Below are 14224 nucleotides of genomic sequence, written 5' to 3' on the forward strand. Positions count from 1 at the left end.
ATGAAGTCTATAGAAGGCTTTGTGTCTGGTGACTGGGCTGAAGTTGCTGTAGGTCAGCAGGGCTGCAAGTTGGAAATCAAAGCTGAATGTGAGGCACGGGAGAGTGAGGACAAATTAGAACTGGAACCCATGAAGGTGTATGGGAACCCACATCTTTGTCTCAGCACCTCCAACCTTAATGCCATGGGTTACTGCAGAAAAAGCTAGTGTCCTCTGCCACAGAGCTGCACATGCACCTAGCCCACGCCCCAGAGGGCCTGAAGGAGAACACTCAGAGAGGAGAACCCAGCAAGGGGTGGCACAAGTGAGTCACACTGGCACCTGGAGACTTTGGAGGCCAAGGTAGGAGGATCACTTGAGGCCATAATGGTGGGCTATGTTGCCCAGGCTGGTCTCAAACACCTGGTCCTCACTCCTAAGTTATCCTCCTACCTCAGCCCCGTGAGAAGCTGGGATTGCAGGTGTCTGCAGAGGGGATTTATTGGGGGAATTGGCTTACATGATTATGGAGGCTGAGAAGTCTCATTATAGGCCATCAGCAAGCTAGAGAACTAGGGGATCCAGTATTGAGGCTCAGTTCAAGTGCAAAGCCCTCAGAATCAGGGAAATAGATGGTATAACTCTCTGTTCAAGGCCAAAAGCCTGAGAACCTAGGGGCTGCTGCTACAAGTCCCAGATTCCAAAGGCCAGAGAACCTGGGCCAGGCGCAGTGGCTTATGCCTGTAATCCCAGCACTTTGGGAGGCCAATGTGGGCAAATCACTTGAGATCAGGAGTTCAAGAGCAGCCTGGCCCACATGGCAAAACCGTCTCTACCAAAAATACAAAAATTAGCCAGGTGTGGTGGCACGTGCCTGTAGTCCCTGCTACTCGGGAGGCTGAGGCAGGAGAATCACTTGAATCTGGAAAGTGGAGGTTGCAGTGAGATGGCACCACTGCACTCTCACCACTTACACTTGAGACAGAGCAAGACTCAGTCTCAAAAAAAAAAAAAAGGTGGCCAGGCACAGTGGCTCATGCCTGTAATTCCAGCACTTTGGGAGGCTGAGGTGGGCAGATCACCTGAGGTCAGGGGTTTGAGACCAGCCTGAACAACATGGAAAAACCTCATCTCTACTAAAAATACAAAATTAGCTGGGCGTGGTGGTGGATGCCTGTAATCCCAGCTACTCGGGAGGCTGAGGCAGGAGAATCACTTGAATCCAGAAAGTGGAGTTCGCAGTAAGCCAAGATGGTGCCATTGCACTCCAGCCTGGGCAACAAGAATGAAACTCTGTCACAAAAAAAAAATGTCAGAGAACATGGAGTTCTGATGTCCAAGGGCAGGAGAAGTTGGATGTCTCAGCTCCAGAGAGAAAGAACAAATTCACCTTTTTTTTTTTTTGCCTTTTTATTCAATGTGGGCCCTCAGCTGATTGGATGGTGTTCATCCACTTTGCTGAGAGTAGATCTTCCATATTCAGTCCACGATTCCAATGCCAATGTCTTCTGGAAACACTCTCACAGATACACATAGAAATTACACTTTACCAGCTATCTGGGCATCCTCAATCCAGTCAATTAACCATCACAAACACATTGGCTTTTCTGCATCATAGGCCCAGTGGGGGAGCATCATGGTAGCCTGGACTTGCTGCAGAGCTTTGACTTGTTCCAGACTCTACCAAAACCTTTGGTTTACTCAGTATACACAGTGCAACAGTGTGGCCTAGTAAGATACATGTTGCCTTCAGAATCCAAAGAGGCTCACAGAGCACTGTGCTACTTTCTTGGTGGCAGAAGGCACCAGATAGAGAAACTTGCCCTTCATTTTGGAAGGAATATCTCAAAATGTCATCCCAGATACGTGACCCCCTAGAAACTTTACTGCGTGGCAGATGCTTGCAGTTTTGTGGAATTCACTTCCTATGCTTTGGGATGTAAGTGTCTCACCAAAATAGCTGGGGTAATTGCTACTTCCTGCTCACCAAGTCCAACAAACATGATATGATAAAAAGTAAATTAACCTAATGTCCTGTGGAATGAAATGCAATCCAGTTCCTTCTAGACCGGAGCAGGACAGAGGGCCTGAAGGGTGATTAGCCCTGAGTCAGGAAACTGAAGGTGGATTGCTGGCCCTGGCGGCTGAAAGTAACCTGTGTCTGATGGTGATAATTAACAGGTATAGGCCAGGTGCGGTGGCTCGTGCCTGTAATCCCAGCCCTTTGGGAGGCCAAGGTGGGCAGATCACCTGAGGTCAAGAGTTAAAGACCAGCCTGGCCAACATGGTGAACCCCGTATCAACTAAAAGTACAAAAATCAGCCAGACATGACTGGGCATGGTGGCTCATGAGTGTAATACCAGCACTTCGGGCGGGGGCTGAGGCAGGCAGATCATGAGGTCAGGAGTTCAAGACCAGCCTGGCCAACATGGTGAAACCCTGTCTCTACTAAAAGATACAATAATCATAATAATTAATCTGGCATGGTGGCGTATACCTGTAATCCCAGCTACTTGGAGGCTGAGGCAGGAGAATTAGTTGAACCCGGGAGGTGGAGATTGCAGTGAGGCAAGATCATGCCACTGCACTACAGCCTGGGCAACAGAGAAAGACTCTGTCTCAAAAAAAAAAAAAAAAAATTTACAGATATAGAGGGGAAAAGCATTCTCCAGTAACTGAACAGCAGCTATGTAAGTAAATGTGGTAATTTATTTCAGAAATGAAACCATATCTAGAATAGCAGTGCAGTGGCAGTTAGTATTGATTAAGTTTACAAAATCCACTGTCATTCTTCAAATTTCATCTGTCTTCTGCACAGGCTGAAAAGGTGAGTTAAATGAGGATAGGGGAGGAATCACCACCTCTTGGGATTCTACCAAGTCCTTGATGGTGACATCAGTCTCTGCAATCCCTCCAGCAAGATGGTATTGCTTTTAGTTTAAGATTTGGCGGGGGCAGTTATGGTGGCTTCCACTTGGCCTTTTCTACCCTAGTAGTGCTCGGAGGTCACGGAGCCATTGTGGGGATTCTGCCAGTTGCTGAATGTATCTATGCCCATTATGCATGCTGAAGAAGAAAATGACAAGCTCAGGTTGGCCAATTACCAATTCAGGACCTGGTATGAGTCAGAAGACTCTATGGAAACATTTAAGGCACCTTCATCCAGAGAGCAAAGCATGCTGAAAATCACACCCATGTCTTGATAGCAACAGAACTACAAAGAAGCCTGAATTTATAGCCTTTGCTAGACCTCTTATGCCACCAGAAGGAAGAAATGGGCCCCTGAAACCTGGAATGGTGGTATCGAGGTAGACCTTATGTGATTTCACTGAAACTCCAGATTCCCCTGAACCCATGGGCCTACAAGAGTGTCCCACTATCCCTTACTGGTGTATAGCAGCTTCCCCTTTCCTGAAAATTCTATGTGTTTCAACCAAAGTGGATGCCTTTCAAAATGATATTTGCTGTCCCCAAAGATCAGTTCGCACCTCCCCTATGGCTATGAGACCAGTAATCAGAGTCAAGTCACAGTGTGGCCCATCTGAGGAAGTATAGGACCTGCTAGGGAAGAAAACAGCAGAACTGCAGGGCCCAGAACTGGGAAAAAATACCCACTGGCAATGGATCTTAAGGGATGAAGGGAGAATATAAGATGCAGTAAGGAAGAGCTTGTTGATAAGAAGGATCCTTCCATGGCTCAAGATTCAGCACCTTAGTAAGGGTTCCTGGAATCGTCTCAGCTGCGGTGGCTCCTGGAAGCTTGGAAAAATTGATGGTCCACGTAAATAAAGGTGGGGCATGCTAGAAAAGTCCTGGAGCAGAGTGCTGGGGGATCGGCCAAAACACTTACCGTGTAAGACCTGAGAAACTGACGCATGAGCAGACAAAAGAGGGCCCAGGGATTCTCCCTTTTATTAAGTTATATGAAATGAGTTAGTAAGGGAGCCATTGCCACCACTGAGAAGCTCAGTATTGGCTGTTCTGTGGGGCCAGATGGCAGCTCTTATTTACCAAAGGCAAGGTGGGTGGAATGACTGTAATGGGCAACAAGGCTGGGAAGGCCACTAGGAGGATTTGACTCCCAGGGATCTCTCATAATGACAAAAAGGCGCTGGTGTTCCTAAGCCAAGAAAGTGGGCAGCCAACAAAGTAATGGCATAGTCAGGTGTGATGGTGCATGCCTGTAGTCCCAGCTACTCAGGAGGCTGAGGCAGGAGAATTGCTTGAACCTGTGAGGCAGAGGCTGCAGTGAGCTGAGATCATGCCACTGCACTCCAGCCTGGGCGACAGAGTGAGAATCTGTCTCAAAACAAAGCCACATACAAAACAAAGAAATGGCAAGTATTTACAAAGTATTTATATGTCCTCCATTAGACGGGGCGCAGTAGCTCACCCCTGTAATCCTGGCACTTTGGGAGGCCAAGGCAGGTGGATCACCTGAGGTCAGGAGTTCCAGACCAGCCTGACCAACATGGAGAAACCTGGTCTCTACTAAAATACAAAATTAGCTGGGTGTGGTGGTACATATCTGTAATCCCAGCTACTTGGGAGGCTGAGACAGGAGAATCACTTGAGGTGGAGGTTGTGGTGAGCAGAGATCGCGCCACCGTACTCCAGCCTGGGTGACAGGAGTAAACTCCATCTCAAAAAAAAAAAAAAGATACATGTGCTCCAGAGGGCAAGAAGTTAAACCCTGAAAAGGTTCAGAAACCAGCGAAGCTAGTGAAGTATTCAGGTACCAGTGGTATGGAGTTCTGGAGTGCTGTGTCCTGGTAAAGACTAAGCATCTGACTACTGGAATCAAGTGACTGTCAGACCCACTAAATCCTAAGGTTAGGTGGGCACAGCCTCATTCTACTGTACCATGGAAGCAGTACATCCAGGATTGGGCTCAGACAGGTCCAAAGGGCACAGTACGTTATATAAATGGGTGGCCCAGACCCATGTCGCCTGCCTCCATTGCACCAATCCTTCTCTCTTAGCTTATACCTATGGCCTTGTGGGAGTTTCCCTAAGCCCAGATGACAGATGAAGAATCCTGGGCTGGCTCAGATTATGGACCTCTTTTTGTATAAATAAAGTATTTAAATTTAAAATGATGTGAGTTTTAATCCATTGGCCTGTTTTTTCCTCAACTGCTTTAACATTCTGAGGAAAAACTAGACATCAAAAGCTACTTTAAGATATAGAAGGCTGGGCACGGTGGCTCACGCCTGCAACCCCAGCACTTGGCGGGGGCCAAGGCGGGTGGATCACCTGAGGTCAGGAGTTCAAGACCAGCCTGACCAACATGGCGAAACCCCTTCTCTACTGAAATTACAAAAATTAGCTGGGCGTGGTGGTACGTGCCTGTAATCCCAGCTAGGCAGAGGCTATAATCCCAAGAGGCTGAGGTAGGAGAATTGCTTGAACCTGGGAGGCAGGAGTTGCAGTGAGCTGAGATGGTGCACTCCAGCCTAGGTGACAGAGCCAGACTCTGTCTCAAAAAGAAAAGGAAAGAAGAAAAAGAACAAAAGGGGAGGGGAGGGGAAGGGACACGTCAGCTATTTTCCTCAGACTGGAGCCTGAACCAGGAACCCGAGATAATCATCAGTAAGACCCCATTTAACATTCTGTTGGTTCTCTAAACTACCCATAGAGGGGGCCATATGGTGCTGTTCTAGATTTTCATCATAACTTTAAGGGAAATTTCCATAATGTCCAGAGCCTCAGAGTTCTGCAAGTGAAGGAGGGAATGTCCTCAAGCTTCTTGCAGCAGGAACCCACTTAGGTGGCACCAATCTGGTTCTAAATGGAACAGTTTATCTATAAAGGAAAAGTGATGGCTTTTACATCCTAAATCTGAAGAATCTAATTCTGCTGGCAGCTCATGCCATTGTTGCCATAGAAAACTCTTCTGATGTCAGTCTCATATCCTCCTGGAATCCTAACCCGCAGGCTGAGCTGAAGTTTGCTGCTGCCACAGGGGCCGCTCCTGTTGCTGGCCACTTCACTCCTGGAACCTCCACTGACCAGGTCCAGGCAGCCTTCTGTGAGCTGCATCTGTTGGTGGATACTGATCCCAGACTGACCACTGGCCTCTTACAGAGGCATCTTATGATAACCTACCTACCATGCCTCTGTGGAACATAGGTTCTTCTCTGTGCTGTGTGGATATTTCCAACCCAAGCAACAAGGGAGCTCATTCAGGGGGTCTGATATGGGGGATGCTGGCTCAGGAAGTTCTGCACATGCCTGGCACTGTCTCCCATGGACACCCACTAGTGGTCAGGCCTGATCTCTGCTTCTGCAGAGATCCTGAAGAGATCGAAAAGCTCACACCTATAATCCCAGCACTTTGGGAGGCTGAGGCGGGTGGATCACGAGGTCAGTAGATCAAGACCATCCTGGCTAACATGGAAAAATTGGCCAGGTGTGATGGTGACAGTCTAATCCCAGCTACTCGGGAGCCTAAGGCAAGAGAATCACTTCAACCACGGAGTGGGAGGTTGCAGTGAGCCAAGATCAAGCCATTGCACTCCAGCCCGGGCAACAAGAGTGAAACTCCATCTCAAAAAAAAAAAAAAGTTCAGGTCCAGTGCCTCACGCCTGGAATCCTAGCATTTTTGGGAGGCCGAGGCAGGTGGATCACTTAAGGTCAGGAGTTTGAAACCAGCCTGGCCAATATGGTGCAACCCCATTTCTACTAAAAGAACAAAAAATTAGCCTAGTTTGGTGGTGCACGCCTGTGGTCCCAGCTACTTGGGAAATGGAGGCAGAGGTTGCAGTGAGCTGAGATCTTGCCACTGCAATCCAGCCTGGGTGACAGAGCAAGACTCCGTCTCAAAAAAAAAGAGAGAAAAGGTCCCCAAAGCCAGAACCTAGCTTTGCACAGTGCCCAGAACATAGTTAGTGTTCATGTAATGCTATGATTCCCCAATGGGAAATTTTAGAAGAAACTGAAACTTCAAACCTTAGTTAGATTAAAAAGCTACAGTCTTGCTGGGCCTGGTGGCTCACGCCTGTAATCCCAGCACTTTGGGAGGTGGAGGGGGGCAAATCACCTGAGATCAGGAGTTTGAAACCAGCCTGGCCAACATGGTAAAACCCTGGCTCTACTAAAAAAAAAAATTAGCCGAGCATGGTGGTGGGTGCCTGTAATCCCAGCTTCTTGAGAGGCTGAGGCAGGAGAATCGTTTGAACCATGAAGGCTGAGGTTTCAGTGAGCCAAGATTGCACCACTGTCCTGGGCAACAGGCGAGACGGTGTCTCAAGAAAAAAACAAAAGCAAAAAACGACAGTCTTAAACGAATGTGTTTGATTAAGATGGATAACAGAGACTGGATTTATATTGGATTCCATTTTAAACCACTAAAAAATTGACAAAATGTATGAAATAAGCATGTTCAGATATCACATTTTCAGCCTAGGGCAGTCACGCTTCAGAAAGGAAATGCATGAATGCCCGGCCGAGTGCTAGGAGCGTTTCCAGGCCAGAGCAAAGGGAGGGAAAGCAAAGTGTAGAGCCTGGTGATGTCCCTGAGTTGAGGTAGCATTGGGAGGTTGGGGAGGCCCAGGTGGCTAGCGTTAGCAGGACAGAGTACTGGAGAGGAGAGAGTTAAACACCGGGAGATCCAGAGAGCTGCAGAAGGCTCCTTCGAGTCTTCAACTAAAGACAAATCAGCACAGGCATGTATAGAAGCCACTTGAGGCCGGGCACAGTGGCTCACCCTATAATCTCAGCACTTTGGGAGGTTGATCACTCGGCATGTCCGAATAATGCCTGCATCATCTTATGACATGTACATCCTGCCCACATGTGTAAAATGAAGCAGAGGATGTATTGTGAACACTGGTGGTCTTGGCCTCTTGTGTTGGTGGCATTGTCCCTAGTCTATATTTCCCATTGTTGTTATTATTATTAAATTGGGATTTTGCTCTGCTGCCCAGGCTGGAGTACAGTGGTGCCATCATGGCTCACTGCATCCTCTAGATCCTGGGCATAAGGAATTCTCCTGTCTCAGCCTCCCTAGTAGCTAGGACTACAGCTGTTGCCACTACACCTGGATAATTTCTTTTTTTGAGACAGAGTTTTACTCTGTTGCCCATGCTGGAGTGCATGGCACTGCAATCTCTGCCTCCTGGGTTCAAGTGATTCTCCTGATTCAGCCTCCCTAGTAGCTAGGACTACAGCTGTTGCCACTACACCTGGATAATTTCTTTTTTTGAGACAGAGTTTTACTCTGTTGCCCATGCTGGAGTGCATGGCACTGCAATCTCTGCCTCCTGGGTTCAAGTGATTCTCCTGCTTCAGCCTCCTGAGTAAACCGGGATTACAGGTACCTGCAACCACGCCCAGCTAATTTGTGTGTGTGTGTGTGTGTGTGTGTGTGTGTGTGTGTGTGTGAGAGAGAGAGAGATGGAGCCTTGTGCTGTCACCCAGGCTGTAGTATAGTGGCCTAATTTTGGCTCACTGCAACTTCCACCTCCTGGGTTTAAGCAATTTTCCTGTCTTAGCCTCCTGAGTAGCTTGGATTACAGGCTCCCACCAGCACGCCCAGCTAATTTTTGTATTTTTAGTAGAGACGAGGTTTCACCCTCTTGGCCAGGCTGGTCTTGAACTCCTGACCTCGAGTGATCCACCCACCTCAGCTTCCCAAAGTGCTGCCATTACAGGCATGAGCCACTGCACCTGGCCATTTTGTCTGTGCTTTTGTTTTGTTGTTGTTGTTGTTTTTAAGTAGAGACAGGGTTTTACCACGTTGGCCAGGCTGTCTCAAACTCCTGACCTCAAGTGATCCAGCAGCTCTGCCTCCCTAAGTGCTGGGATTACAGGTGTGAGCCACTGTGCCTGGCCTATTTTTAAATTTTTTGTAGAGACTGGGTCTCACTATGTTGTCCAGGCTGGTCTTGAACTCCTGAGCCCAGGCAGTCCTCCCAACTTGGCCTCCCAAAGTTTTGGGACTACAGGCATTAGCTACTGTGGGCTGTTATTTTGTATTGTCCAAAAATTTAGCTTCCAACTAGTTAAAGTTGTTGAACTTTTACTTTTATGTAATATCTTCAGTCCTTAGTAACCTCTATATTTGGGATAAATGTTGTCTTTTGTTTTCATTACTTTTTCTTTGGCTTATTCTGTGTGTGTGTGTGTGTGTGTGTGTGTGTGTGTGTGTGTGTGTGTGTGTATGTGCATGTGTTTTCTTAATCCATCTGGATTGCTGTTTCAGTTTTCTATGTGAATTTCCAGTTACCTCCACGGTATTCATTCTAGAATGCTTTCTTTTTCTCTGCTGCTTTTTGCTATCCATTTTCTCATATAGTAAACATCTGTTTCTGGGGAAAAAAAAACACTCAGAAATAACATAAATGATAAAATTAGCAGAAAAGGACAATACACAGATATTATATTACCTATGGTCAAGAAAGTAGAAAAAACCACAGGTGGGCCAGGTGCAGTGCCTCACACCTGAAATCTCAGCACTTTAGGAGGCCAAGGTGGGCAGATCATGAGGTCAAAAGATCAAGACCATCCTGGCCAATATGGTGAAATGCTGTCTCTACTAAAAATATAAAAATTAGGTGGGCATGGTGGTGTGCACCTGTAGTCCCAGCTACTTGGGAGGCTGAGGCAGGAGAATTGCTTAAACATGGGAGGCAGAGGTTGTAGTGAGCCAAGATTACACCACTGAACTCCAGCCTGGCGAAAGAGCAAGACTCCATCAAAAAAAAGAAAAAAGGAAAAAGAACCATAGGCATTAAAAGAAAACAAATTATGTAAAAAGACCCAAATAGAACATTTAGGGATACAGCCAGGAGTCGGTGGCACATGCCTGTAGTCCCAGAAACTTGGGAGGCAGAGGGAAAAGAATTGCTTGAACCCAGGAGGTGGAGGTTACAGTGAGCTGAGATTTTGCCACTGCACTCCAGCCTGGGCAATAGTGAGACTCCATCTCAAAACAAAACAAAACAAAAAAACCCCAGAACTTACGGGGTTAAAAAAATATGTGTAATGGGATTAATAGCAGATTACACAATAAACAAAAGAAGATTCATGAAACATAAGGATATAGTAATAGAAGTTTTCCAAAATGAAACATTGAGAAAAAAGACTGAAAACAATAGAGAGTACCAGTGAGCTATGGGACAAATCAAATGTCCTAATGTATGAGCTGGAATCTAGTAAGAGAGGAGATAGAACAGGGAACAAGAACATATTTTAATATTTTAAATAATAGTGGCTTTAGTGGGCTGGGCACAGTAGTTCATTCCTGTAATCCCAGCACTTTGGGAGGGCGAGGCAGGCAGATCACAAGGGCAGGAGATCAAGACCATCCTGGCTAACACAGTGAAACCCCGTCTTTACTAAAAATACAATAATAATAATGGCTCCAAATGTTCTACATTTGATGGAAACTATATGTCCACAGATCCAAGAAAATCAATGAACTCCAGACAAAAGAAACATGAAATTATACTACATATTACTGTATTACATACATACTATATATTACAATCAGATTGCTTAAAATCAGAGATTAAGAGAAATATTAAAAGTAGTCAGAGAAGGCCAGATGTTATGGCTCACACCTGTAATCCCAGCACTTTGGGAGGCCAGAGGTGGGTGGATCATGAGGTCAGGAGTTCAAGATCAGCCTGGCCAAGATAGTGCAACCTCTTCTCTACTAAAAACACAAAAATTAGCTGGATATGGTGGCTGGTACCTGTAATCGCAGCTACTCAGGAGGCTGAGGCAGGAGAATTGCCTGAACCCGGGAGGCGGAGGTTGCCGTGAGCTGATATGGTGCCACTGCACTCCAGCCTGGCAACAGAGAGATACTCTGTCTCAAAAAGAAAAAAAAAGTAGTCAGAGAAATAAGACATTGCATAGAGCGGAAAAAATATAAAAATGACTGCTGATTTTGTTAGAAGACAAAAAGAAAGCAAGCGAGAAGACGTTGGGGCAATATCTTTGTTGGAAATAGATGCTCGGTGCCACAAAGAAGAATTAGCACTGAGACAAAAGGTCTCTCAGCAGTGCGGTGTTTACTTCCTGGACTGCAGGAAGGGTATTCTCACCAGCCATCTTGCCACGAGAGTACAGTGAACAAAGGAAAGCACACAAATGTATCCCTTACACATTTGGTTGGAGCCAGACCTCACAATCTAAACTAAAACCCGACTGGCTAATAACTTAAAACTGTTCTAAATGGGTAAAAGCAGTGGAAAGCTGGGACATGCTTGTGAGCATGCCCAGCACAGATATTTTGGTTAAAGTACAAGGACATAGAATGTACTAAGTGCCTATAAGCATGGCATGCTTAACAGTTACATAGGATAGCTAATAACAAAGTTGTTAGCACACTTTAACAAGAAAGGAAACTTTAAAAAAGAACTTTTCTACTTCCCACAATCTTTAAACTACTAAAAGAAAAAACATCTAAAAAAAAAATGAGAGTCTGGGCATGGTAGTTTATACCTGTAATCCCAGCACTTTGGGAGGCCAAGGCAGGAGGACTGCTTGAACCCAGGAGTTCAAGACCAGCCTGGGCAAAATGTCGAAACCTTGTCTCAATAACAAATACAAAAATTAGCCCGGTGTGGTCTAGCGCACACTTGTAGTCCCAGCTACTTGAAACGCTGAGATAGGATGATCACTTGAGCCCAGAAGGTTGGGGCTACAGTGAGCTATGATCACATTCTAGCCTGGGTGACTGTGAGATCCTATCTCAAAACAAATTAATAAAGAAAGAGAGGTTATTTTTTGTCCTTTGGTTAGGGAAAGATATTTTAAGATATTTCATCTCTGTACAGGAGAGTTTCTTCTTTCTTTCTTCCCCTTTCTTTCTTGCCTATTAAACTCCTGGCTCATTAAAACTACAAAAAAAAAAAAAAAGCCTGGTGAGATGTCTCAAGCCTCTAATCCCAGCTGTTCAGGAGGCTGAGATGGGAGGATTACTTCAGGCCAGGAGTTCCGGACCAACCTGGGCAACATAGTGAGATCTGGTCTCTTAAAAAAAAAGGGTGGGTGCCTGGGTGCAGTGGCTCACACCTGTAATCTCAGAACTTTGGGAGGCTTGGGAGGGCAGATCACCTGAGGTCAGGAGTTTGAGACCAGCCTGGCCAACAAGATGAAACCCTGTCTCTACTAAGAATACAAAAATTAGCCAGGTATGGTGGTGGGTGCCTGTAATCCCAGCTACTCGACAGGCTGAACTATAGGCACAGATCACTTGAGGTCAGTAGTCTAAGATGCTGGAGACCAGCCTGGCCAACATGGTATGACACTGTTTCTACGAAAAATACAAAATATACAAAAATTAGCTGGGTGTGCTGGGGCGTGCCTGTAATCCCAGCTACTCAGGAGACTAAGGCAGGAGAATTGCTTGAACTTGTGAGGCAGTGGTTGCATCGAGCCAAGATCTCACCACTGACCTCCAGCCCGGGCAACAGAGCAAGAGTGTATCTCAAAAAAAAAAAAGAAGAAGAAGAAGAAGAAGGCAAAATATTTAACAAAAATAGGCAAAAGATTTAAATAGACATTTCGTAAAAGACGGTATGTGAATAGCAAATAAGCACATAAAAACATGCTGACCATCATTAGTCCTTAGGGAAATGCAAATTAAAACCACAATAAGATGCCTCCGCAGGAATACTCGATTGTCTGAAATGAAAATGTATTAGGGAGGATGTGTACAAACTAAAACAATCACATGTGGCAATTTACTGTAAAGTGGTGCACAACTTTGGAAACAGTCTGGCTATTTCTTTGCTTTTTTTTTTTTTTTTTTTGCAACAGTCTCACTCTGTCATCCAGGCTGGAGTGCACTGGCATGATCTCAGCTCACTGCAGCCTCGACCTCCCAGCTCAGGAGAGAGCTCAGGCAATCCTCTTGCCTCAATCTCCTGAGTAGCTGGGACCACAGGCATGTGCCACCACACTGAGCTAATGTTTTGTATTTTCAGTAAAGACCAGGATTTGCTATGATGCCTGCTGTGTTGAAGTGATTCTCAAACCTCAGCCTCCCTGCAATTACAGGTATGCACCACCACCCCCAGCTAATATTTGTACTTTTAGTAGAGATGGGGTTTCACGATGTTGGCCAGGCTGGTTTTGAACTCCTGGCCTCAGGCGATCAACCCGCCTTGGTCTCCCAAAATGCTAGTATTGAGATTACAGGTGTGAGCTGCAGCGCCTGGCCCTGACTCTGCAATATCTTTCTTTTTCTTTTCTTTTTATTTATTTATTTTTGAGATGGAGTCTCGCTCTTTCACCCAGGCTGGAGTGCAGTGGTGGGATCTCAGCTCACTGCAGCATCCACCTCTGGGGTCCAGCGATTCTCCTGCCTCAGCTTCCCAGATATCTGGGATTACATGCGTGCACCACCACGGCCTGCTAATTTTTTTGTATTTTAGTAGAGATGGGGGTTTTGTCATGTTGGTCAGGCTGGTCTTGAACTCCTGCTCTCTCTCGTACGGATCTGCCCATCTCAGCCTCACAAAGTGCTAGGATTACAGGTGTGAGTCACTGTGCCCAGCCTGCAATTTCTTAAAGAGTTTAATATGGGCAGGCACAGTAGCTGATGCCTGTAATCCCAGCACTTTGGGAGGTCAAGGTGGTAGGATTGCTTCAGCCCAGGAGTCTAAGACCAGCCTGGGCAATGTAGTGAAACCCTGTCTCTACTAAAAACACAAAAAATCAGCAGCATGGGGTGGCAAGTGCCTTTGCTTAAACCTGGGAAGTCAAGGCTGCAGTGAGGGGAGATCATGCCACGGCACTCCAGCCTGGGCAACAGAGAGACCTTGACTCAAAAAGAAGAGAAGAGGAGAGGGAGGGGAGGGGAGGGGAGAAAAAAAGATTTTAACATAGATGTCCCAGATGAACCAGTTTCTCACCACTACATGTTTATTCAAGAAAGAAAAATCAAAGCAGATGCTTACATAAAAACATTGTCCACAAAGACATGGAAGCTTTTTAGGGGGAAAATATTTATTTTTCCTATTTATTTTTAAACTGACAAATTAACATATATATAGATATTTGCAGTGTATAACAGGATGTTTTAAAATATGCATACATTGTGGAATGGTTACTAACCATTAACAAATTCACAACCATGTAACAAATTCATTTTACATAAATATGTAAAAAATTACATATTTATTTGTGGTGATATGGTATAATATGAAATATATTTGGTCTTTGTGCCAGTATGTGTCACTCTGTTACAGAGAAATTCCTAAAATCCTTGGAATTTTCTGAGTGAT

General features: G+C 45.7%; 1 pseudogene; it reads left to right on the top strand.

Moving 5' to 3' along the window:
• LOC144581644 (small ribosomal subunit protein uS2-like) overlaps positions 1–14224 on the top strand; it is a 27101-nt pseudogene continuing 12877 nt past the window's right edge.

The sequence above is a fragment of the Callithrix jacchus genome, chromosome 2, assembly GCF_049354715.1.
Source record: "Callithrix jacchus isolate 240 chromosome 2, calJac240_pri, whole genome shotgun sequence".
Classification (NCBI taxonomy): Eukaryota; Metazoa; Chordata; class Mammalia; order Primates; family Cebidae; genus Callithrix; species Callithrix jacchus.